The sequence below is a fragment of the Macaca mulatta genome, chromosome 13, assembly GCF_049350105.2.
Source record: "Macaca mulatta isolate MMU2019108-1 chromosome 13, T2T-MMU8v2.0, whole genome shotgun sequence".
Classification (NCBI taxonomy): Eukaryota; Metazoa; Chordata; class Mammalia; order Primates; family Cercopithecidae; genus Macaca; species Macaca mulatta.
This window is the reverse complement of record NC_133418.1, coordinates 84,403,538-84,430,938: the sequence shown is the minus strand read 5'-3', so window position 1 is coordinate 84,430,938 and position 27,401 is coordinate 84,403,538. Positions and strand designations below refer to the sequence as shown.

General features: G+C 35.9%; 1 protein-coding gene and 1 long non-coding RNA gene across 23 annotated transcripts in view; one reads left to right on the top strand and one right to left on the bottom strand.

Annotated features, from left to right (window-relative positions):
- SLC8A1 (solute carrier family 8 member A1) overlaps window positions 1–27,401 on the bottom strand; it is a 493,745-nt gene that overhangs the window by 365,328 nt on the left and 101,016 nt on the right.
- Window positions 27,189–27,401, top strand: part of LOC144333787 (uncharacterized) — a 63,655-nt gene continuing 63,442 nt past the window's right edge. For all 20 annotated transcript variants that reach the window (XR_013402832.1, XR_013402826.1, XR_013402827.1 and 17 more), the window contains exon 1: window positions 27,189–27,357. This is a non-coding gene — a long non-coding RNA (uncharacterized LOC144333787). The remainder of the gene's footprint in view (window positions 27,358–27,401) is intronic.

The following is a 27,401-nucleotide window of genomic DNA, read 5'->3' as shown; positions in this document are numbered from 1 at the left end:
TTAACTCTTTCAGACAAGCTGTTTTTACATGCTGAAAAGTGAGATCCCAGTTCTTCATGTCTCCATTCTTTCTGTCTCTTTAACAATTCAGAGCATTCCTTTCCCTGGACAAATTCTGCAAAATGAGGTTAGGTTTCCAATTCTTCCATACCCTTTTAGTTGGTAATTTTTGAATCAGGATTATATAGATCAAAATTTGAATTTCAGAGATGGAAGAGATATTATAGAATAGTTCAAGTTTTCAGGCACATTAGAATCACCTGAGAAACTTGATAAAAACAGGGATTTGTAGAACCTGTCCCAAAAGATTCTGTTTCTGGAGGTAAATGTCTCAAGCTCCTGCATTTTTAAAAAATATGTATTTTATTGTGGTAAGAATGCTTAACATGAAATTGATCCTCTTAACAAATTTTTAAGCGTGCAATAAAATATTGTTGAGTATAGCTTCACCAAGTTGCTACATTTTTAAAACAAATGTCCCAAGTGTCTCTGGTTTAGTTATGCCACTCTCCAGAGGGAGCACTACTGCCTTAAAGTCTTTCTAATTAACTTTTCACACATTGCGGGGTCATTTATAGCTTCTGACTCGGTGCGGAACTGCCAGGGGAGGCTTTCGGTTTTGTAAGGGCCGAATCTTATACAATATGGGGCCTACTTTAAGAAAACAAATTTTAAAAATCTTGCATTTGTAAATTTTGCCAAGCATAGGGCCATGTGAACATATTGCTAGGGCTTCTCCGAGGGCCTGAGAAGGAACTCATGTCTTTATGGTCCCTGAAGCATAAGCTTCATATTACACACACTTCTGAGTACCACTTATGACAATTCACCCCTGTTATTATTTCTATTTTATGGGATGAAGAAATGAAGGAACGGAGACTTTAAGCAACTTGCCTGTGGTCACACAGCTGGTAAAGGGCAGAGTGGGGATTTGAATCCAGACAGCCTGTCTCCAGAGCCTTTGTTCTTTTTGCCATGACAATGTAATGCCACTTGTAGACACTTCCTGTTTTCTGAAACCCATAGAAAGACAATGTGTTTCCTTATTTCTATTACAGAAGCCACAGTTAGCACTCTTGATGAATGAACTAAAGTGCTAAAGACAACAAATACAAATATACAATGATTAACTGAATATTTTTGCATTATTAATGTTATTGAATTACCCTATGTATTTATGTATTTTTTATATTTTAAAATGTAAATTTAAAATTTACAATCACTGAAAATATATATGTTGAGAAATATATATATATATATATATATAAAATATATATATGAGATAAGGAATTGATAAAGTCTCTAGGTGATTAAAAGATAAAGAAGATACACATCTGGCCCCCTGAAGCTTATAATCTAATACACCAATGGTGCGAGTTAGAGGGAGAGGGTGGTGAGATGGGTATAAACTTACAAACAGCATGAGGAAGTATTTGAAAGCTTTAGCACTTGGAGAGGAGAGAAAGCACAATCCTAACCTCCACAAGAGAATAGCTACAGTCAACAAAGCCAAAACAGAAGAAAAAACTAACAGAGACTGCTAATTGTCTAGTCCAATATTTTGTTGGTAACAGATCCCTCAATTTTATCTACTCAGAATAAGGACTATATTACGGTAAAGTGAGGCCACATGACTAGGTTCTACCTGATAAGTAAACAGAAGTGTCATGTGGCAATTTTCAGAAAACCTTCTTAAAAGATGACTGACATACTTTCTTTATTTCTCTTCCCTCTTTGTCTTTTCTGCTGGATCGAATGCAGGCTGATGGCTGGAAGTTGAGCAGCCATCATGGTTCACAAGACAGTACACTAAGAATGACAAAATATCAAGATAAAAGAAATCCTGGTGATTATAAGTCACTGTATCAGCCCTGAATTGCTTATCTCCAGATTGTGATCATCAGAGAGACACAGACCACTATCTAGTTTAGAAAGCATTTATTGTAAGTTTCTGTCATTTGCAGCTGAACTTAGTCCTAATGGATACAAATCTTTATTGAGAATGCTGTCCTCGACCATCATTCTGTTAAAAAGGGTCCATTGCATAGAGAGGGTATAACTGTGACTTATATAACATGAGTATGTATTTTAAAGCCAATGTGTTAAAATGCATCAAATGAAATTATCCCTCACAGGTTGTCCCTTTGGGAGAAAATATTATTCCAATCACACTATCATTAGTCAGATGAGTATTACAGCTTTTCCTTTGGGACTATGTTGACAGTGATAGTGGGAGCAGCAGCAACATCCAATTGCCAGCTAACAGCAGTGATGATAGTGCCATTTGGAAGGACTAGCATTATCCAATGCCAGAGGAACTGTGGTGCAAGCTTTAGCACTCAGGGATCTGTGATGGATGTGATCTGATTGCCTGTCCTTGTTTCTACCCATGCTCCAAGCCTGCTGCTCCACTCTTCTCAGGGATGCTGTGAGCTTTCTCGTATCTTTACAGTAGATTATGTTTATGTATCCTTTTCAGGGAGGCCTTCCCTGATGATTCCACATAAATAGCACCCCCTAGCACTCCCTGTTGCTATCACCCAAATCTAATGTGAGGGGCTTTGAAATTTGAGGGGTTGAAATGTGTCTTCTGGAATATGGAGAACAGTGTTTGACATACCTTCAAAAACGTTAAAGGTGAGGGTTGATACTATCAGCTGAGTTAGCAAGGAATAAGGAAAGGAGGGCTGAGGCCAGCATTTAGGACTAAAGTAAGGAACTGTAGGTGCATTCCAAGGATGTGATAAGTGCTTCTTATGGACTCGATGTGGACCACTAACATAGGGGAGCTGGTGGAGGATCATGTTAAGTTCTATACATGAGGGTCACTTGATGTGTAATGAAATCTCAGCAGAAGGATACTGGAGGTGGGAGGGCAAGCCAGAGAGAAGTGTACTGCTTGCATCCTATACTTTTAATTTAATGTTCCCTGATGAAGTCTCTGAAGAATTCAAGAAAATTTTTACAAAAGAAAGAGTTTGGCATCTGCTAAATTCCAAGAAGTCATCATACTCAAGAATAAGAGCTTGCTGGCCTTTTCTTATTTCTATTCCCTCTTTCCCTTCCCCAGCCACATTCAATCTGCTTGGATTAGCAAAAATAGAGGAGGAGGAGTAGAAGCAGGCAGGCAAGGAGAGAACAACCATCCCCCGCCCACCTTCACGCTGCAGACAACCTCAAAAGGGCCAAGGGAAAAGGGTTTAACTATATTTCAAATTAATGTGATTATTATATGGAACTGGACATTCTGCTTTCTGAATTGGAACTACATCAATGTCTTAGGTGATTGTAGAACTTCTCCTAACAATAACATTTTACTACTGATCGGCCAGGTTTATATCTAGGTAAAAGAATAGTAGACATTTAAAAATAACTGATTTGAACAAGCAGGACTCATAGGAAATAATCATAAAAGCAACATGCTTTTTCCTCCCACTATTCTTTTATGACTATTCCCTATGTCTCTTGCTTGCTCAAGTGCCAGTTACTTTTAAATGCCTGGGGATGTTAAGCAAACAATGCGCCAGGTGATACCTTCTTCCTCACCCTGGATATTTCCCCCTTTCCTGTAATTCATCTTTATCTCAATAATCATTGTGGTCATTTTGCTCTTATTTTTCCCATCAGATGAAAACATACACTAAAAATTTCCTACTCTTAAGTACTTTATTCGTTGATGAAACTCTTGCCTTCTAGAATAATTACCACTTCAAATAATTCCTCAAGAAGACAACTTTAATAACAAGAAACTTCACCAATCATGGAATTTCTAGCGAAAGAGAGAGGGCATTTTATATGTAGCATCTTTCTGGCAGTGCTCAAAAAATACTATGTAGAAAATTTCATATATGATTTGGTCACATTGGACACTCAATATTTGTTTAAAGAATAAATTGATAAATAAATTGCCCCTATACAAACTTATTAAAATGATGTGAGTGTCCCCACTCACATATCATCTTGAATTGTAGTTCTCATAATCCCCACATGTTGTGGGAAGGACACAGTGGGAGTTAATTGAAACATAGGAGCAGTTACCTTCATGCTGTTCTGGTGACAGTGAGTGAGTTCTCATGAGAACTGATGGTTTTATAAGGCGCTTTCCCTCTTTGCTCAGCAGTTCTCCTTCCTGCCGCCTTGTGAAAAAGGTGCCTTGCTTCCCTTTTGCCTTTGCCATGATTGTAAGTTTTCTGAGACTCCCCAGCCATGGGGAAGTACCTCTTCCCTTTATAAATTAAATAAAGGAAGAAGTACCTCTTCCCTTTACAAATTACCTAGTCTCTGGTATGTCTTTATTAGCAGCATGAGAACAGACTAATACATGATTAATGTCTTCTGAAAAAGTACACTTACGATACAAGAGAAATAGTATGCTGTGAAAGAGAGTACTGATATCCTCTGCTTCAGTATGAATATCAAACACAGTAGAACTTATTTCGGCATGTCCTTGGATCTGATTGCTTAATCAGATCATGTACCCTGAAACACAATTCTGCCATTAGGCAATAAGATATATTCCTCTTTCTAACAAATAACTTTCATACTCCATAGTGTGTCTTATAAACGTTACACTCTGATGTTTAAAATTGTTACACTTTTTAAAACACACAGATAATATATCAATGAGTAAAAGTAGAAAGAATAGGTAGAAAATGGGAAAATACGTCTAACAACACCATGTTAATGAGGTTTCCTGTTAGTCATATCTCAATATGTTTTTATGTAATACTGCCCTCAATGAAGTTGCATCAAATTCCTTTTGAGCAGAAGTTGGTATAAATAAACCAAGTATTGTTTAAATGTCCACTTCATTTTTCAATTATTCAGTCTATAATATGTATGTATAGGAAATATGCCTGATTACCAAGTCAGCTGTGGTGAAAATCATACTGTTAGGCCTTCCTGAGGAGGTAGCATGTGAAGTAAAATAGGTAAGATGTAGAAATCCATACTTTACTGATTTACTATTAGATTTTTCTCCTTAATATTTGAAATGTTGACAGTTTCGATATCTAATGTGCATTTTTCCTAAGAATTCTAGAATTGTATGTTACAGAAGACAGATGATTGAGAGGAATATTTCACATTTCTTGCTTTCTTTTTAAAAAATTCTGCAATTGAGACAGAGTCTAATTGGATTTCCTTTATGAAACCAATGTCTCAGAGCTCTTAATTACCTTCTTAAAAACTGCTTTTGTGAAAGCAATTTTATCAAAGTGGCATATAAAACCTTTACTAATCCTATAGTTTTGGAAAAAATATTTGGATATATTAACACAGTAGTCAGGGGAAAAATAGTTAATTCCTACTCAACAGAGAAACAGCAGCTCTACCAAGATACTTCCTTAAGAATAACCAAAACTGTCTACTCCCACTACTTTAGTGTTTACTCTGACTCCAAGAGAGAGGAACAGGAGTGAAAGAAGCCCATTGCGGAACCTGCTGACTCAGACTGGTTTTCTCACTGCTGCTGAAAAGGCCAAGCTGGGTTGCATACTTGAGAGAACTTAATGGTCAGTCATGGCATTGAAACAGACACATGCTTAATCACTTTTTCATGCTCCAGTAGGTAAACTGTTAATGGACAGATAACACCATCTTAATCTCTGATACCAGTTCATGGAAAAACAATACTACTAGCCACAGGGAAAGAGAATTTTAAAAATAATCATAAGTGGGGTTAAAAAGTTTAAAGCCAGCTGACCGAATATCTGGCTTTGAGTTTAGCATTAACTTTCAGATAGAAATGAGTATCTGAGTAAAAGTTTACCCTTTTAGAAGCAAGAGCTAAAAGGTAGATAGAATACTAAAGGTCTTTGTCCATGCATGAAATTTCACAAGATGAGATGAACTGCCAGTTCAGCTTTTTCTGTAACCACAAGGGGGACACCTTCTGTAGACAGAAAAAAAAAAAAAAAGACTGAAAAAAAAAGTAAAGGAATTTAATGCATAATCCTCATCTCCCCTCCTGCTAGCTCACCGAGGAAGCTGGTGAAAGACAATAAATGCCCGGGAATTACCATGCCATAGAATTTGGGAGATTCAGGCCCATTCGTATTCTCTCAGGATTGATTTTTGCCATCTTATTTCATAGATGTGCAGGCCGACTCTCTTGAAACATGATTCCCAAGCTAGGCACTTTCTAATGTGTGTGTGTGTGTGTGTGTGTGTGTGTATTTTAAGCCCATTCAGCACGTGGAGAAAATGACCATGTTCCCTTTCAACCGTAAAAAGGGAAGTCTCATATGACAGTGTGCTTTTGAACAAAACCAACTCTGTGTGTGTTTTAGTAAAGTGACCAGAGTTGGGGGAAGAAAAATAAAAACAGACATTTTTGTACTAAGCCACTAATCTCCTAATTCTTCCCACCCAAAATTGTCTTAGCTTTTAAAGGTTATTTAAATTCACGTGAGTTCTTTCTTTGTGCCATTTTAGTATTATACACCATTTGACTTCTTTGCTTGTCTGAGATTTTTCAGGACTGTGTTTATGTCTTATAATTCTTAATATCTTCATTGAAATAGTTCAATGGGAGTGAAGAGAGCATATGAAATGCTCTGTGACTGACTTCCATCTTCAGAGAGAGAGACTTACACTGCTACATGAAACTACATCCCTGGGACAGAGGAAATTATGTTGGATTTGGAAGTAGCAGATCTGTGTCAGAGTCCCACAAGATAATCCTAACTATAGTAACAACCATACTCTAACGATAAGAACTGTCATTGATTGAGTGCTTATTCTGTGTCAGGAGCAGCATTAACTACTTTACCAACATCCTCTCATGTAACTGTTGCATCAACCCAAGGAGGCTGCCCGAGTTTCTGTTTTACAGATAGCACATTGAAGCTTACAGAACAAAAGAAACCTGCCTAAGGTGACATGTTGCTAGCAATTTATAACAGAAACATAATTAATAATCAAGTCTGTGTGCTTCATTTCACAATCTATAAAACAAAAGTATAATCTACCTCAAATTTTGCCAGGCTTAAATGGGATTCCACGAGCCCCATAAACCAAAAAGCATACGTGCAAACGTATGGATTAAGGTGAACATGCCATATAGACGAGGTGCAATATCAAAAATGGACTCCACACAAAGCGGGGTGCAAGGCAGAAGAAAGAGAAAGGAACTTTTCTTCCCATGGTCACGGTCTGTGACTTTTCACCCACCGAAAAGTCTGTTCTTACTTTTCTGACATTCAGTGTTACTCACTAGAGATACCAGCACAGCTCTTCCCTGCTGGTGTAATGGGACTGTGACATACCACTAGACGGGGAGTAGAGTAGAGTTTCACTTTCACTTTGGGATTAGAACACTTTAGTTGGAGAAGGAGAGAAGAAAACAGAAAGGTTGAAGACAAAAGAGCAGGCCCACTCAGTTCTCTCCCTTGATATAGATTTGATAATTAACCTTGAGGCTTCAGCTCCATCAAGAACCATTAAGTGGCTTCTTGACCACCTTCCCTGGGGTTAGTGTCTGAGCATGGGAAAGGATCAGAAGATTTGCTGCCACAATTCTTCCATAGGAACAATCCCCAAACTTTAGCCAACAAAACACTTTTCTAAATCCCCCCAAGCCAAAACAATGTCACCTTATTAAAAAGCCATTAGTCAGATGTTACAGCCTGATATGAAGAGAGGGAGCCCCCTTGCCTTCACTTGATGATACACTGCTAACATTTTCACGTTGTGTCACTAAGTCTTTGTTAAGCAAACACCAAAAACTATCGTTTCCCTCTCCTATCAAGAAACACTCCTGACAATTTCCATGATATTAAGCATGTGTAAGATTTTCTTCTACCATGAAACTAGTGAAATTGTGTGAGTATCTTACTTATTTTTAAGGAAGCTGTGCATAATCTAAACACCAATCACTTGGAATATGCAATCATGTATTTATAACGGCAGACACAATGTACTTGATTTTGAAGCATGTGGTTTATTAAAAAACATGGCAAGGTAAGTTTCTTGTTATTGTTTTAACTTTTGATTTTCGATGTGGATTTTAAACAGACATTATAGTATTTCAAAATGAAATAAGCAAAGAATAATTGTGTTGTATAGCTTTCAGATCACTTAGTCCTCATTTCATATGCTCTAATTATTTTTCCAAATTTTCCACTAATATGTGGAATGCATAAACTATGTTTCTTTGTATAAGTATAAATATATTAACTTAATCAAGACTGGTTAGAACCCAGTATTTCAATAAGTTTCAAGGACACAAAAGTGAGTGTCCTTTAGGTATTAAATGAATCTTACATACATTTAAAATTTTACATATATGCTGAAGACACAAAGTTGAATATAACATAATAATGGTTTTAGATGATTTGTGGGGATGGGTAGGAGGAGTGGATTCACAAATATCTATTCGGATAACCAGGGGTGTCCAAGAATAAAACTCAATATGAAAGACTTCTAATGTCAACTTGCAAATATATTGAATACAAGGTATTAATAATGCTAGTGAAAAGAAGCAAAAATTATAAAGTGCAGTAAAGTTTTATAATGACTGAAATCCAGTTGGAATATATGGGAAAAGATGGTGATTATATTACAGAGAAATGTATGCATTGTACTTAGATACAGAGTAAAAATATCTGCAAATCAGGAATAATGAGGAACTGACAAGCAATATTTTCTGAAATCTCACCTTAAAAACCCTACCATTCACTGTATCTTCTATGGAATTTATATTCCTTTAACATAAGACCATTAAAACCAATATGAAAGTGGCTCTCTCTATATAAAAAGGCCAATATTTCAAAACATTACTTGTTTCCTACATCTACAATTTAACAGTTGTGAAAGCTTTAGGAAGTCATCTAATTCAAGATCTTATTTTATAGTCAAAGAAGCTTAGGTTCAGATGTAAATAAATTTACAAAGATCACAAAACTTGAGAGTTGGGAAACCAAGCCTAGACCACAGTCCTCGCTCTATTACAATCCGGAAATCTTTCCTAAGTTTTTTTTTTTTTTTTTTTTTTTTCTCCCCAAGACAGAGACTTTATCTGTTTCCCAGGCTGGAGTGCAGTGGTGAGATCTCAACTCACTGCAACCTCCACCTCCCAGATTCAAGCAATTCTCCTGCCTCAGCCTCCTGAGTAGCTGGGATTACAGGCATGTGCTACCATCTATGTGTATTGACAACCAGTCAGTAGCTATGTTCCATCTTTGTAACGGGTTTTCATCTTTCCTCTTTCCTTTTCTTTCCCCAACATTCATTTCCTCTCCTCTCCTCTCTTTTCCTTTCCTTCCTTCCTTTTTTATCTTTTCTTCTTTCATTCTTCTTCTCTTTTTTTTTCATTCTTCTTCTCTTGACATCATTTCCTTCTTCAAATTTAATGCAACTTGGATAAACATTTTTTTCCCTGATCTACCTGAAAGTGTGTGCTTTCTCCCCTTTACAGGTCTCTGCAATCACTACAGTAAAATATTTGAATCATTTGACCTCCATTTTTTAGTAGTAGTAATAATAATAATAATAAACCCTGACAGGTCTGGTTGTCCCACTTCCATGTGGTGACTCCCCTATCACACTTGCAATTGCTTTTAGCTACCTGGACTTTTTTTGTCCTCTATCCAATAGCTTTTAAGAAAACCCTATTTAGTGCAATCATTAAAAATAAACTCTGGCTTCCAAAGAGGAAATACAAACATGAGAGATTGCTTTTGAGATTAAATAAATGATAAACATTTAAAACCAAATGGAATCTAGATATCATTTTGTTCCATTTTTTCTTTTGCTGACGTTCAAAAATATTTATATCATTCATTAATGGATGTAGTTTGTGTCAGCTATTGGTAGAGCTGGCATTTGAAGCAAGTGCTTCTACCTGTTGGATGATCTTAGTTATATTTCTAGGAACTGAGGGATAATACTTTATCATGTACCATGTTTATATGCTTTCTCATTTACTCTCTTGTTTGCCCCTATAACTCTAAATCTAGTGATATTTTTATTATTGTATTAAATTTACAAATGAAGAAACTGAAGCTAAAATTGAAATTAAAAAAATCATGCTTCTGGAGGAAAGTTTTGCTACCCCAAAAAATCATACTGCTGGGAGATGAGGTTTAGGACTAGGTTTGTCAACTTCATAGTCTGTATACTTTTAACATAAGCCCTACCGGAAAATAAAATTGAAAGGATGTCTCAGTTGATGCATGATTTCTTGTGTTCATAATAACAAAAATCATTATGAATGATGATTATCTGAGTCACAAGACATCATGGAATGAGTGTAGATTTTAGTGTCGGGGGATACATTTAAATTCTGGCTATTTTGCTTACAATGTAGTAGGTCAACAAATGGAGTCATACTAATTATTGTTATTATTAATTTCTCTATGCCTGAAAGCAAAAGTGCTTTATGAGGAAAGTGTATCCCATATTAAAAATGTAGGAGGGAAGCAAAGTATCTAAATTCAGGACAAACTTTTTGAGAGATTTTTTCTTCTTCTCCAACTATGCCTCCTTATGTTTTCATCAGATAAGAATGACTAGGACAATTTAAGTAAAATTGATAAGAAATATCAGGGAAAAATGTGTGTAGGAGCAAGTCACAGATGTATCTGTTGGTGAGTTAAAAATCAACATGAAAAATGAGAACTTCGTTACAAAATCTACAAATCTTTTATCTTGCACAACCGTTGATAGTGAACTTTACAATAAGAAGTCATTCCAGTGGTTATAAAGCCCAATCTCCTCATTCCACAGGAAAAACAGAGGTATGGAGGAGATCAATGACTGAATTTACATGTCTTGTGACAGGATTGGAACTTGTAGCCAGGACTCAGGATTTTGAGTATGGTAGTTCCCCTTATAGTCTCCAGGCAACGAAATTGATCCCCATTTAAAGAATTACCTTCTTTATTGGTAAGATTAGACTTTGTCATAAAGAACTGCCAATTATTCAGTTGGTAGATCCAGAAATTAAGTGATTCTCAGGTGACAAAAAGTTATCTATCTATCTATCATCTATCTATCTGTCTAATCTATTTAGATAAATAAAACAGACCCAGGGGCTCCATTGGAAGTGTTCTTAGGAAAACTCTTTCAGCAGTTATGAGGTGCCCACTCATTATCATTGCCTGCTCACTGTCAGGAAACACTTTGACTCTAATAAATGCAAGAATACAAAGCCCAAATCAAACTTTAGATGCCATCTGAGCATATGACTCTGGCTCTAAATAAACAGATTACTTGGTGAGATTTACTTGGCATGTCTGCTCGTGTGAACTGGAAAAATGGGACAAGTTTCCAGATCCAAATGGGTGGAGGAATCAAGCAGTGCCTGATGTTATCTGATTAAAATTCATTTGGAAAAGTATTATTCAAAAAGATTTCAGAACTACCTGAAAAGACAACACTGCTGTATGGCAAGTATTTCAAACAGTTGGATCAAGATCTGAATAATATTGCTAAAAATGCTAATGGAAGCTTCTCGGTGGCACCATGTGTGGATTTTGCCCTTGATAACCAGATAAATGAGAGCTTGACTTTTAAAAAGTTATTCTAGGGATATTTGTGCATATTAGAAGATGAAATCATTACAAGTAGGGTATTCGATTAAAAGAGAAAGATTCCAATTACTTTATCTTCTGTGAATGCCCCCTCACTTTGAAATGCCCCCTCACTGGTAAAATTGACAGTTTTTGAGATTGATGAGTTCAGATAGTCTTACAATAAATAGAATGCATATTTTGCAGTTAGTCAGCCACAGCCTACATATCCTTCAAAATGTGCATGAGTAATGTTAAAAAATCTGTTTAGAATTTAGTCAGGTGGATTTTAGAATGTAAAGAAAAAAATGGGATTATTAAAATTAGTTTAACAGTATGGAGTTAAATAAAGAAGGGAAAGACCTCCTGCTTGGGGCATGTGAAATACAAAAGAAAAAATTAACTTCTAAGCATCCATTTTCTTGTAGTTTCTCATCCAATGAGAATTACTTTGACTTATTAGCTATGTTGTTCAATAAAGATTTGTCAAGCATACCCACTGTATGTCAAGTCCTGAGTATATCAAGATGAGTAAGATTGATATACACCCTCAAGGCACTTAGAGTCTAATGAAGAGATAGAAAAATGCATGTTGACAATGTTAAGTACCATTACAGAGATATCCACAGGGGGCAGAGGGAGCAGAAAGGGAGAATATAAATCAGTATTGGGTAATGGGGAGTGGAGCCTCACAGAAAGAATGGTTCTTTAAAACTCTATTGAGAGTTCATCAAGAGAATAAGGAGGGGAAAAAGCACTCAAGAAAGAAGGTATTAAACATGTCAGGAAATGGAGATCTGAGCCACTCTGACTAGTTCAGTGAATCATAAGTAGTTTGGTATAATTGGGACAAAGGGTGCTTATGGGGAGACAGTGAGAGACAAACTTAGGGTTACTAGCAATTGATGATAACTGGCAGAACTACAATTTCAAGGGTCTTTGGTATTAAGTTAACGAATTTGAATTGTATCCTGAGAGTTATAGGGATTTATTGAAAGATTTTTACATGTGGATGTACTTGATAAACATTGTGTTTTAGCAAATCACTTTGGCAACAATGTGGAGAATAGTAGGGAGCAGCCAGGGTGGAGGCAGAACATTTCTTACTATGCTATTGCAATAACTTATGTAATATAAGAGGCAGATGGTAATGGATATGGGAGACATTCAGGAGGTATGAATTATCAGATTTGGGGACTGATTTGATGTGCTGTGGACACTTAAGTAAAAAAGGGGATCTAAGCTGATTTTTAGTTTACAGTTAACCAAAGAGATAAATCAGAAAGATCAGTCAGATGTATAGTAAAGATGATCAGTTTAAATCACAACATGTTAAATTTGAATCTAGGCTCTGTGGAAATGGGCTGAATAGACAGTTGCATATATTGGTTGGAGGGTGAACAATAAACATTAATAAAGTGAAACTAAAGTCAAAGATAAAAATGATGGTAAAACAGTACCTGGCTGCTCTAAATTTATTCAGACATTTTGCAAAAGTAAATTACATGCCAATGTATGAAACCTTTTTACAAGAGAACGTTGAACCAAACAGTAGTCTTTAAGGGACTCTAGAAGTTGGAATAGGAGCCACAAGATTGCAAGTATAATTTCAATGTTCAAATTAAAGTCATTCTAACTTCATGAGCTTTAGGGATCTAAAACCTGTCAGACAGATAAATACTGTTGGTTTCTGACCTTCACTGGGATTTTTAACATAACTACATAAAATTACTTAAGGTCAAATGGAGAAATGTGGACTGAACAATACAATTTAGTGTAATCCTCACTAACAACTGTGCTCAAAGACTGCTGACTCTAGCTGAATAGTAGTGAGTGGGTGATATACTGCAAGACTCTGTCCTTGGTTTTCTCCAAACACTTTGTCAAACTATTGGATGAAGATAAAAAAGCCATTTTTTTTTTTTTTTTTTTTTTTTGAGGCGGAGTCTTCACTCTGTCGCCCAGGCTGGAGTGCAGTGGCACCATCTCGGCTCACTGCAAGCTCCGCCTCCCGGGTTCGCGCCATTCTCCTGCCTCAGCCTCCCAAGTAGCTGGGACTACAGGCGCCCGCCACCTGTGCCCGGCTAATTTTTTGTATTTTAGTAGAGACTGGGTTTCACCGTGTTAGCCAGGATGGTCTCGATCTCCTGACCTCGTGATCCGCCCGCCTTGGCCTCCCAAAGTGCAGGGATTACAGGCGTGAGCCACCGTGCCCGGCCAAAAAAAGCCATTTTTACTATGTTTGCAATGGATATCAAAGTTGAAGATTGAAAGCAGGCTGGATGACATTTGGAATCCATAAAAATATTAATAGAAGAAATTTAATAGGGGTAGATCTGAAGATCCTGCACCTGAGCTCTCAAAATTACCGAAAAACTATTTCTTGGCTGAGTTGTGGCTGTCAGCTCGCTCAACATACAAATTAAATTAATAATAAAATAGAAATAAGAACACATTCAAAGAAAAATCTTCAGGCACTAATATAAGCCAGAATCCACTTACATGATAAGAGGATAGACTAAAGAAACTGGAGCCACAGAGAAAATTTGAGAGAAACATAAATAATTGTTGATCTACAGAGACGTCAGAGAGTGTCACGTGGAAGAAGAATCATGTTATATATAATCGTAAGGACTGGAACTAGTGGTATGGACAAAAGGAGGATACCTTTCTCAGTTCATCTCTGCCCTGCATTTGCTTACAGTGGAGTGGAGGATAACACTGACTTTGGAGTCAGACTTTTCCAGCTCTACTGTAATTAGCTGTGTAACCTTGGACAGATTTCTTTAGCGTTTTTCTGTCTCATTTTCCGCGTCTAAAAATGGGGATGATAATAGGATCCAGCTCGTAAGGTTATTGTTAGGATTTAGTGAGTTAATATATGTAAAAGCACTGAGAAAAGTGTCTGGTACCTAGGAATTGCTTTTGTGCTAGCTCCCATTGTTACCAGGAGCAAAAGGTGAGTTGTTCCCCAAGGAAATACTAGGTAGAACAAGAGAATTAAGAGAGATATTCTTCAAGCAGCTTTTAAAAATGTATTGTTCATTTGTAAGCCAGGGTCTGTGAGTTGGTGACAGTTCCCAAATGTCCTAGAGGCTGTCTGCCCACACACTCTTCCCCATCAGAGTTTATGGGGGAGCCAGGTGCAGGCAACAGCGTTCATCCCAGGACCTAGGACAATCTTCTGGTTGGTTATCGGACCAGCTCAGGCACTCCTGTCATTGCCAAACTCATCTTCCAGTCTTCATACTTTTATTTTCCATACATGTTTCTGGCTTCTGTGTCAATAGCCGAGTCAGAATCTGTTTTTCTGGACCACAGTCTTTGACTCTGATCCCAAGTCCTTGCTGGAGGATAAGGGCAGTGCAACAAGAAGCCTTTATTTAAAATATTCCCAGACATAAACTGAAGTCCATGGAGCCACAAGCACAAAGCAAATATTTGATGTTTTATAAAAAGTGGAAAAAGGCTTCTTTCTATCTCATGATTAGAACAACCTTGGGATTTTCTAGCAGCTACATTAGTGTGTTGTTATTTCTAGATGGTGGTTTGTGTACACATGTAACAAATCATGTTGCACACATTAAATATATACCATCTTTATTGGTCAGCTTTTTAAAAAACAAACAAACAAAAATTAAAACAAAACAAAAAACCGGGATTTGGAGTACCTCATACTTCTGAGTTTCTTCCCAGCAATCTAATTACAATTTCTAGGTCAGATCTTTGAATCATGTTCCTCATCCCTTCCACTCTGTCTATGGACCATACATCTATCATATTGAGTTCCAATCATATTGAGTTTCATTGTTTCTTAAAACAATGAAATCCATGAACAAATGACCTTGAGAAACACTGCATTACTATAACCAGTGGCTTCAGTATTCCCAAGACAGTCCTCCAGGATAAATTTATCTGAATTTAACCCAGTAGTTGCTAGTTTATTCATTTATAAAGTTATTTTTAGCCTGTGGTCCATCAGTATCTTATAAATCTAATATTTGGTGAAAAAAATTGAACTATTAATTTTAGCAGCCTTTATTTGAACTAAGTATTCATTTATTCTTGAAAAGAACCTTTTAATTAGGGAAAACATATGTCTCCATTTTCTTGGGACATTCCCAGTTCACTGATGTTGATCCAGTGTCATTATTAATAGCTCCCTCTTTCACTCTTAAAAATATAATTGTTCTGATAATCCATTACGTAGACACTGAACCTATAAGGTAAGGTATTATCATCTGACTTTTGTTTTGCTTTTTTGCTTTTGCCTCTCTAGTATCTTTCCTGCCTACTGCAGCCAGGAAGAACTTTTACGAAGGTAAACTAGATCATTTATTTCTCAGCTCATAATCCTGCAGTGGCTTCTAGGACCCTCAGCCAAATCTATAGCTCTCAAAGACCTAATGATTTAGCTGCTGGCTATATCTCTGATGTAATGTTTGAGAAACTCTCCTACCTGTTCTCATGGGGCTGCTTACTGTCCCTAGAACACATCAAATTGTTTCTACTTCAAGGCCTTTCCTTTGCTGCATTTTCTCTGTCTGGAAATCTCCCCAGTTATTCACATGACTTGTTTCCTTACTTCATTGAGTTTTCTGCTCAAATTTTATTTCCTGTGATCACCTTATCTAAACATACTTTCTCTATCTCTCTATCCTTCTCTATTTTCTCTATCTACTCTACCCTTCTCTATCTCCTTATGCTTCTTTACTTTGTATTTGTTTTCTGTATTGTTTGAGTTATATATCTAACACCCCAGTGACATTAACACTCTGGAACCTTCATTAAGAGGTATTTGTGTACTCTTTGTATTTTCAATTCTTCAAGTAAATTAGCAATAGTTAGGAAATAATTGGATATATTTGCTCATTTTAGAAGACTGACATTTAAATAATGTTGTCAAGTTTCATTTATCTCCCTTATTTCTAGATATTTTGATTCACAAGCACTCTCTTTTGACTTGTATGCTTCTTTTGATGAATATGGATGCAATCTACCTTCACTTTGGGAAATGTATCTGTAACTAAATCAGTAACTTAGAGGAAGAGAGCTTTCTAGAAATCACCCAGTACATCTTCCTGGTCAGATAGGGGAAATATACTAAGGAAGATAAATGTTTCTTTCATGTACTTCAATGTGTGGATGGACATCTATTTTGGTTTGTGCTTCATCATGTCCTTTTGGGAGTTGCCCCTTGCCCACGTAGTAGGTATCTCAATCCAAGGCTTCATCTCATTTACCACTCATGTGGGACCTGATAAAAGTTTTACAACAAGAATATATCATTCCCCTGTGGATGCAAAGGGTGTCCCAGGTCTCAGATTATCTTATAACCAGGGAATCAAAGTATCAAAGGAACTTTTCCTTCTTTCTTTCCACTCTGCTGTACTCTTCACCCTCAATCAAGATCTTATCATGAAGCATCAAAGACTGTTGTCATCATCTCTAGATATCTTAATATCATTCTCAGAAGAATTTAAATCTCCCCTTGCCCAGCATCCACAGCAATCCTCCAATAGGATTCTGATATGTTCCATTTAGTCCTTTCTAGGCCAATGAATATAGACAGAAAAGTAAACAAAGTGAATATAATCCTAGAAATGGATCTAATAATATTGAACTTATAGTCATTACAAAACATTCTTTAGAAAAATTTCTACTCATTGCTACATGGTTTATTTTCTCAATTAAGCTTTCCTTTCATCATGTCATTCATCTAACCCACTGAAGAAGGCACAACCATTTAGCCAGACTTCCATCTTCGTTCCCAGGTTTATGGACTATTGTCTAGTTTTCAACCTCTGCAATTTTCTTTTCTTTATATTCTCAAATTTCATTAACAAATTATTTGTGTCTTAGTCATCATTTTATACACCAAAATATAGGGTTTGAAAGATAGCAGATGTGCAATAAATGCTTGTTGAGTGACTAACAATAACTAATATTTATTGGGTAATTACTAGGTGACAAAAACTAAACATATACTTTATCTCATTGGTTCTTACAATAAGAATATAATTGCATTTTAAAAATATCTTTATTCCTTTAGCACAGTTGTGAAGATTTATTAGAGCATTCAAATACTTTCATGTGATTTTGAATAATAAACACATTACTTAGATTAAGTAAAGAATACTCATTTATTCACTTGATTATTCATCAAACAATAATTATCTACTTTGGGTCAGGAAATAGCAGTCCATATGCAGTATAAGAAAGATGTCACAGATCTGATCACATTCCTGGTTAGACCCTTTACCTCCTACTCTCAAGCCACTGATTTCAGAACAAAGTTCTAACTTATTAGCAATATACGGGATTCTCATCATCGCCTCTTCAATCTTATTCCTGACTATCTCATACCTAAAAGCTCGAGCAATAGCAAAACCCTAATAAAGATTAGGCTAGTGGTTATTCTTGAGAGGAAAATGGTCTGGAAGGTGGCATAAGGGGGGCCTCTGAAGTGCTGAGGATAACTCTGTTTCTTGATCTATTTGATGGGTATATGGGTCAATTCCATTTATAAAAATTCCTTGAGCTGCATAATCACATGTTTCTGTAGGTGTAATATACCTCAATAAAGAGTAAACAAAAGAAAACAACAAAGTGCCTTTTGTAATAATGAACTATTTCTGGTTTCCCATCCATAATTTGTCTTAATTTCCCTTTTCTGTAGACTTTGCATATGCTGCTCCCTCAACCCACATCTCTACTGGTCTGTGCCATTAACTCTATCTCATAGTTCTCACCAAACTGCTTTGCAATGGTCCATTTTTGTGTACTCTAAGTTCTTCAGAACCATATCTCCAGCTACTAAATGAACTTGGTATAGTGAGATAGCCACATGATTACACTAGTGTACTTTTTATTCAACATAGTGCTAGAAGTCCTATCTAGAGCAATCAGACAAGAGAAAGATACAAAGGGCATCCATATCTGACAGGAAGAAGTCAAACTGTCCTTGTTCGCAGATGATACAATCTGATATTTGGAAAAACCAAAAGACTCCACATGAAAGCTATTAAACTGATAAACAAATTCAGTAAAGTTGCAAGATACAAAATCAACACACAAAATTCAGCAGTATTTCCATATGCCAACAGTGAACAATATAAAAAAGAAATAAAAAGTAATCCCATTTACATTAGCCACACATAAAATTAAATACCTAGGAATTAACTTAACCAAAGAAGTGAAAGATTACTATAATGAAAATGATAAAATATGGTGAAAGAAATTGAAGAGGACAACAAAAAAATGGAAAAATAGTCCATAATCATGGATTAGAAGAACCAATATTGTTAAAATATCTGTATTACCCAAAGCAATCTATAGAATCCATGCAATTCCTATCAAAATACCGATGACATTCTTCACAGAAATAGAAAAAAAAAAGTCCTAAAATTTATGTGAGACTACACAAGACTCAGGATAGCTGAAGCTATCCTAAGCAAAAGAACAAAACTGGAGGAATCACATTACCTGACTTGAAATTATACTGCAGAGCTAGAGTAAATAAAACAGCAGGTTACTGGCATAAAAACAGACACATAGACCAATGGAACAGAATAAAGAACCCAGAAACAAATCCACACACCTATAGTGAACTCATTTTTCACAAAGTTGCCAAGAACATACACTGGGAAAAAGTCTCTTCAGTAAATAGCCCTAGGAAAACTGAATATCCATAGGCAGAAGAATGAAACTGGACCTCTGTCTCTCGCTGAATACAAAAACCAAATAAAAATTGATTAGAGACTTAAATCTAATACCTCAAACCATGAAATTACTACAAGAAAACCTTGAAGAAAATCTCCAGTACATTGGTTTGGGCAAAGATTTCTTGAGCAATACCCCACAAGCACAGGCAACCAAAGCAAAAATGGATAAATGGGATCACATCAATTTAAAAAGCTTCTGTACAGCAAATAATACAATCAACAAAGTGAAGAGGCAACCCACAGAATGGGAGAAAAATATTTGCAAATTACTCATCTGACAAAGGATTAATAACCAGAATATATAAGGAGCTCAAACAACTCTACGAGATAAATTCTAATAATCAGATTTTTTAAAATGGCAGCAGATTTGAATAGACATTTCTCAAAAGAAGACATACAAATGGTAAACAGGCATATGAAAAGGTGCTCAACACCACTGATCATCAGAGAAATGCAAATCAAAACTACAATGAGATATCTCACCCCAGGTAAAATGGTTTATACACAACAGACAGGCAATAACAAATGCTGGTGAGGATGTGGTGAAAAGGAACCCTTTGTACACTCTTGGTGGGAATGTAAATTAGTACAACCACTATGGAGAACAGTTTGGAGGCTCCCCAAAAAACTAAGAATTGAGCTACATATGATCCAGCAATTCCACTGCTAGGTATATACCCTGCAAAAAAGGAAATCAATATATGGAAGTGATATCTGTACTCCTATGTTTGTGGCAGCACTGCTTATAATATCTAAGATTTGGAAGCACCCTAAGAGTCCATCAACAGATGAATGGATAAAGAAAATGTGGTACATACACACAATGGTGTACTATTCAGTTTTGATGTTTCTAAACATCAAAATAATTGAACTCATGGACATAGAGAATAGAAGGATGGTTACCAGAGGCTGGGAAGAGTAGTTGGGGGAAAAGGGGGAGGCTAATGGGTACAAAAATATTTGATGGGTATAAGATATTACTATTTGCTATCACAACAGGGTGACTGTTGTCAATAACAACTTAATTGTACATTTTAAAGTAATGTAAAGAGTCTAATGTGACTGTTTATAACTCAAAGGGTAAATGCTTGAGGGGATGGATATCCCATTCCCCCTGATGTGCTTATTTCACATTGCATGCCTGTATCAAAACATCTTATGTACCCCATAAATATATATATATACTATGTACCCACAAAACATTTTTAAAAATTACAAAAATAGAAAAAAGTAAAAAAAAATCACATTTGTGTAAAATGCTCATAGAGCTCAATTCTAGGTGCTCTGGAAACACAATAAATGTGTGCATGCATACACACCTACAAATACTCAAAGGTCTTCTATAGTAGGCTGAATCTCAGTCAAAGGAGAGCAGTTGTGCAATTGTCACTCCCCAACAACAACAATAACAATATTCAAAAGACTTTTCTGTACTTTTAGAATCACTATACGTACATGTTTGGAGTGCTGGTGTTGAAGATGTCAATGGAGCTTAAATGGGCATTCTGTAAGTTAGGCATCACACTCTTTTCACATGTAGACCCATTAAATCATTTCCCAGATGTTAAAACCATAGGCCCATGTCAAATTAATTCCTTTAGAGGAATGACTAATCTTGAGTTAGCCTAATTTCAGTACTGAGAGGTTAAGGAGCACACCAAATCAGCTACTCTTCATCTGGATTCTAAACCATCATTGAACATAACAAGCTTGTGCTCAGATTACCTTCTGTAGAATTTCTCAGAGCTAGTCATGTGTTAGTGTGCCCTCTGACACCTGAGATGGGGATAAATTTTATGCAATATTTCATAGATCCATTTTTTTTTTTCCTACCATGGAAGCTTTACTTCACCAAACATGCGAAAAGACAGTTCTTTTTCAACCAAATTTTGAAAACTGTGATTTGGAAGGTTACATCTTGGTGAACTTTTTGGAGGTCTGTTTCTCAGCCTATTTAATGAATATTTACTGTGTCTTTCCTCGAAAAGTAGATACAATTATCCAATAACTTGGACATGGTAACCCAAATGGATTATTGAGAAGAAAAAAACAAGTTTTGGGGACATATACGCTTTATAATGGTTATGTATTTAGTCTGTGTTCCCCAAAAGAGCATGGGCCTTTACCTTGGCTCAGGGACACATGTATTGAACGTAACCTAAATTCATAAATGTTATGTAAATTTAGTTTCTTTATAACAAAACTCTGGGATTTGGTTTTTAGCATATTGTGTTCTTATTTTGTCTTCTAATTCTTCACATTCCTCAAGAAGGTATAACTTTATAAATTACCATAGTTTATTGTTGACATGGTTGTTGATAATTTTTAAAAATGTAATATATCACGGTTTATGATTTATGGGACCTGAAGGAATTCAATTTTGTGTTTAAATCTCTAATCTCATTAGTTGTTTTTCCTTTCCCCTGCCTGTAGTAGCATAGTAGATATTTGTCTTTTTAAGCAAAAAAATATTTAAATATTAATGATAGCAAAATTATCTCTGGGAAAATGTTATAGTAACTGTTCTTAAATGTGTGGTAGAGTGAAAATAGTGTTAGAAGGTGGATGTGACCTCTATTCCTCCACACATGTCTGATAGAAAGTGAGGAAAGAAGAGGTAAGCTTTCATTTCATTCCCTTTTACAAAAGTACAACAACTGACCAATTTCCCTACACCTTATATGTAAAATTATTTCTTCATAACTCTTACAAAACTAAATGCACAACTCAAAAAATTGGTAAAAATTGTATGTTGAATTTCCAAAAGTCGTATGCTTATAAGCAACTGTAAGTGAATTGTCGAGTGGATTTCCTATTGTTTATTTTAGATTAATGACCTGATAATTAAATGAAATTTATCATGTATGGGTGATAGGTCCCTCAATATAATACTAACTTTCATTTAAATGATTCTTATCTCATTTTCCAATCATCTTTGCTTACAGAATGTTGAAGAGCGAAGGGAAGGGTGTTAAACATTTCAACATACATTGATTGAAACATGATTAATATGATGGGCAGGGAGACTACAAGGATGAAATGTGGCCACAAAATAATAATTTAACTTTGATTTTCAAAAAATGTCTACTTAACACTTTGGAAATGTTAGTTTATAAAGAGTGTTTAATGTTAATTTTTACAGAGTTGGTATTCACAAAAACTTTTTCAAATGATTATTTATTAAACTAAGTGGACAGTAATCTGAGAGTAATAATAATATTATTTTGCTCTTACACCTTGCCATAACACTACTGAATATCTTTCACAAATTAATTTTATTATTTGTTTTTCATTTTTAAAAGGCAAGGAAATGACTGTGGAGCAGTGTAGCACAGAGGTTAAACGCAAGCTTCAAATCCTACTTCCTCTTTTTACTAGTTGTGTGATCTTGGGCATATTATTTAACTTTTCCGGTGTGTCAGTGTTTCCATCTGTAAAATGGGTGACTATCTCATAGGGTTAATTGTCAGAATTAATAAATTAATGCCTGTAACTTGCTTAGAAGTGTGCTTGGAAAATAGCAAAAGCTCCATACATACCAAGATAGTTTTTAGGTGACATGCCCAGCATGGCAGAAAGTTGGGATTTGAACATAGATTTGTCTGAATCTAGAACTTAGGATTTTAACTGCAACAACAAAAAGACTTTTTATTTCATAGAATGTATTTTATCCATATAAGTGAAGCAATAAAAGTAGTAAAGATTTAAAAATAGTTTGCTATTTTTGTGTTTCTTTGCATTAAATTCAACAATAGCTTGTGTTTCTTTGCATTAAATTCAACAATAGCTTGCAATTGGTAATGGTTCTTAGAATAATTTCATATATAACTGCACTTTGTCTCTCAGAAGGCAAGCTGCTGGGCAGATTAAGGAACTAGAGTTATAATGATTATTGTATATTATTATTAATCGGAATCTAACACATTGCTCAGAATAAATATTCACTGGAGTCTTCTTTCTCATTTACCTAAAACACACCTGGTTCAGAAAATGATTCAAGACATTTCCTGGTCCTCATCACTTCTGTTAAGGTATGATTTCATTTTAAAAATTTAGGAAGTTCGTGGCACTTCCTAGAAAGGTAAAAGTCAAAAAAAGCATGATTTTCCTTTTTTAGAATGAATGTGCCAATTTTTTTTTAGAAAATTGTTGCTATCCAAAATTAACACTCCCTTTCAAGATGTCTGTTTGATGATTTGTTGTTGTTGTTGTTGTTTTGTTTTGTTTTGTTTTTTTGAGACGGAGTCTCGTTCTGTCACCCAGGCTGGAGTGCAGTGGCCAGATCTCAGCTCACTGCAAGCTCCGTCTCCCAGGTTCGCACCATTCTCTTGCCTCAGTCTCCCAAGTAGCTGGGACTACAGGCGCCCGCCACCACGCCCGGCTAGTTTTTTGTATTTTTTAGTAGAGACGGGGTTTCACCGTGTTAGCCAGGATGGTCTTGATTTCCTGACCTCGTGATCCGCCCGTCTCGGCCTCCCAAAGTGCTGGGATTACAGGCTTGAGCCACCGCGCCCGGCCTGTTTGATGATTTTCTAAAACAATAGAAAATTTCATTTAGTATCTGTTGTTAAGAACCATAATGTCACATATATATATTTTGTAGCTTTCAATAATCGTGGGTAGCATTCACATAGGATTCAGGCTAAGGAGTATGATAGATGTCAAAAAGATATATATCAATCCTTTATTGTAGAGGACACTTCCTTTTAAACATGCTGAAACTTTTAAAATAAGGATTCTCTATTAGCAAAGATTATATCAATAAAACATCCAAGGAAATTATCCTTCTGGGAGAAAGTACATTTTTTTCCTAATCTTCAGCTGTGGTTTTGTTAACTCCTCTTTTCAAATAAATTAGACTGGCAACAACTTTTCTTTAATTGCACAAAGGGAATGATTTTTAATCTTAGTTGCACATTAGAATTTCATGGAATGGACTTAAATTACCCTTGTCTGGACCCCACTAACATATTTAATTCCTCAGGGGTGCAATATGGGCATCACCTACCCTAAGTGATTTTCATGTGCAGTCAGAGTTGATAACCATGGCTCATATCAGGGAAAGAAATCAATGGGATAAGAGAGGCCGTTTTCTCCTCAACAGTACCAAGTGCCTCTTGAATTTGTTTCCCTTGTATTACTTCACAAACCTTAAAACCACTATCAAAAATTCTGTGGCATACAATTTTCTTCCAATACCTTGCCATGAGACTTGAAAATGTCACATAACTTTAAGATAAAAAATTGAAAAAGGATCTTCATGGGCAGATCACGTCTGATCAGAATACCAAGTGAACTGGATCCCAGGAAACCTTCACCTTCCAATGATTGAACTTGGAGAAATCCTATAGCCTCTCTGGCCTTCAGATTCCTTACCAGCACCTTTGGCTAGCCTCTGGCCTTTTGTGTCATTTTTAACATTCTTAAAATCATTACTATTCTCTCAGGGACCACTCAGTGTATCACAGTTTTTAATCACCTGATCAAGGGGATTTGGAATTTTTTTTTTTTTTCAGAATTGCCAATAATATCTTTTCCCTTGAGACATAATGACCTTTTCTGTGGGCCAAAATTTTCCAGGCTTCTGGAGGAGTACATTTCTACTCTTACTTTCATACAAACTCTCTCCCAACATTCAGACGTACTCTTCCGCGTCAAATCCTCTAAAAAGTGGTTGCTCCTCCTGTCATTGTTGCACCATAGACCAGGCCCACAGGTATCCAGACAGGTCTCATCATGTAGACAGAAGCCTCCAACCTGTGCTCTATACTATTCTGAATTATTTCAAATTTTTTCATCATACTTAGCCACCATGAATTTGCTTCACACCTCAGCTAACTATAACACAGATCATTAACAGCCTTTTTTTTTTTTTTTTGGCAGAGTCTCGCTCTGTTGCCCAGGCTGGAGTGCAGTGGCATGATCTCGGCTCACTGCAACCTCCACCTCCCAGGTTCAAGCAATTCTCCGGTCTCAGCTTCCTGAGTGGCTGGGATTACAGGCATGCACCACCACACCTGGCTAACTTTTGTATTTTTAGTAGAAATGGGGTTTCACTATGTTGGCCAGGATGGTCTCAATCTCTTGACCTCATGATCTTCCCTCCTCAGCCTCCCAAAGTGCTGGGATTACAAGCGTGAGCCACCATGCCCAGCCATCTTTTTTTATATTTATTTATTTTTTTTACATAAGACTACCAACACCTTCAATTTTCCTCTCAAAATATTATTTCTTTAAGATTTTCTACATGTATAGTCATCACTAAATGCTTAAGAAGTCATGAGTTACAAGGGCAAGCAACTTGACTGTCATGAATTTTCTTCCATAAATGTTGACATAGTATATACAAAATTAGCAGTAAGTCATTCTCTATTACTTATATTATGCTTCTTGAATTAGTTTTCAAAAGAAAAAACAGGAGCAGACATTTCTCATGAGGAGTGCACACTTGAAATGTACTTGGCAGTAGGCAAACGAGAACATAGTAGCTGATATATACGCATTGCATCTGTTCATAAATACTAGCGGCATCATTTATGTGAACCTTTTACATTTTGAAAATTGCAAAGACTCCTGCTGTGCTGTTTCTTTTGAGAAGCCGGCTGGTATGTGGTGTTTAATTAAGTATTTTAAAGCCATCTTTTCGTAGGCCTGTTCCACTTTAGCAAAAGTTATGACAGCTTGTCTCTGTTAGTTTAAAAAAAGAAGGCATCGTTTATTCTCTCTCTCTTTCTAACTCTCTCACAAATAGACTATTAGTATTTTTAAGTAAAGTAAAATAGCCTATTTTAGAAATATAGAAATGTGTTATTTTAATGTGCTCTCAATGTCAATAGATATATAAAAGAATAATTTGATGAAAATAATCTTTTAGTATTGTAATTATTTTAATAATTATAGTGCATTATTGAAATAAAAAACACATTTCCTCTTCCTCTGCCACTTTTTGGTGTAATGGGACATTCACAGCTTGAAAGAAACCACCACATAACTAGTCATTTCATCTGTATCTGTTAAATGAATTGCATTCCCAGACATCTAAGTTATCCAGAGAACATCTCTTTGATCAGTATTACAAATTATTTTTATTTTCTTTCACTTGCTTATTAATAATTTTCCATGTCACATCTGTCATCAGAGAAGGAAAGTCACATTCACTATTTCTCCATTTGTCTCTTTTCTTTTTTCCTACTCATACTCTGCATTGAAAACTTAGTTAAGCAAAAAGAATTGGTTCAAATCTTATTTGAATTATGGACACATTATTCTCATCAAAATAAATCTTGAGTTTAAATTCCATTATCCTGTGTAAATTTTCTTTAATTTAATATTGGCAAAACATGCATATTTTATAGATAAGACCTATAATGTTTTCTCTTGACTTTTGTGTTTGCCAGGAGTTCACAGACTTTGCTAACAATTTTAACAGATATGCTTTAATTTAATAACTACAATTTGGTAATTAGCTGGAGTTGCATTTCAAAGTGCCATTGATATGATTTGGCTGGATTAATCTGTATTCTAGAAAATATGGGACAGTCATATAGATACTGGTGTTGTTACTCTGTTCATATTCACACTTTTACCTTGCATTCCTGAGACACAGAATTTTTGATATACTGCCACAATCTATTCCCAAAACATCACTGATGATGAAACGATAATAATCTTTGGAAACATTTCCTCTCGAGTTCCAAAGTTTTCAGTCAGTAGAAAAAAAAGAAAGAAGACGAAATTTTAAAGGTGCTGAGAAAAACCCAGGGCTCACAGCTGGTTTCAGCAACTTCGACTTGCGTAAGACCCCATGTTTGTGAAAACAACCCAAGAATCTTTGAACAGGATGTAATCAACCTCCGATCTGCTGAGAAATAACTGCAAAAATGACTTCAGCTGCCAAAAATAATAATGTGGTTTACAAGCAGCTCTTCCTATGTCTAAGGAAGAACTAGTCACACATGCGAGTTTTTGCTGGCTTGAGGAGAACAAGCAAGGAAAAAGACAAATCCCACCTACCCTAGCCTAAAATACACAGTGAGTCTCAGAACCCCGCGGAAGCTGTGGCTCATTTCTAAAGGTGCTGGCAATATCGAGGAAGACTTGTATCCACAAAATTCCAAATGGTAAGTGACCCAGGGCAGAGGGATTTTATTTGGCAGCAAATCTG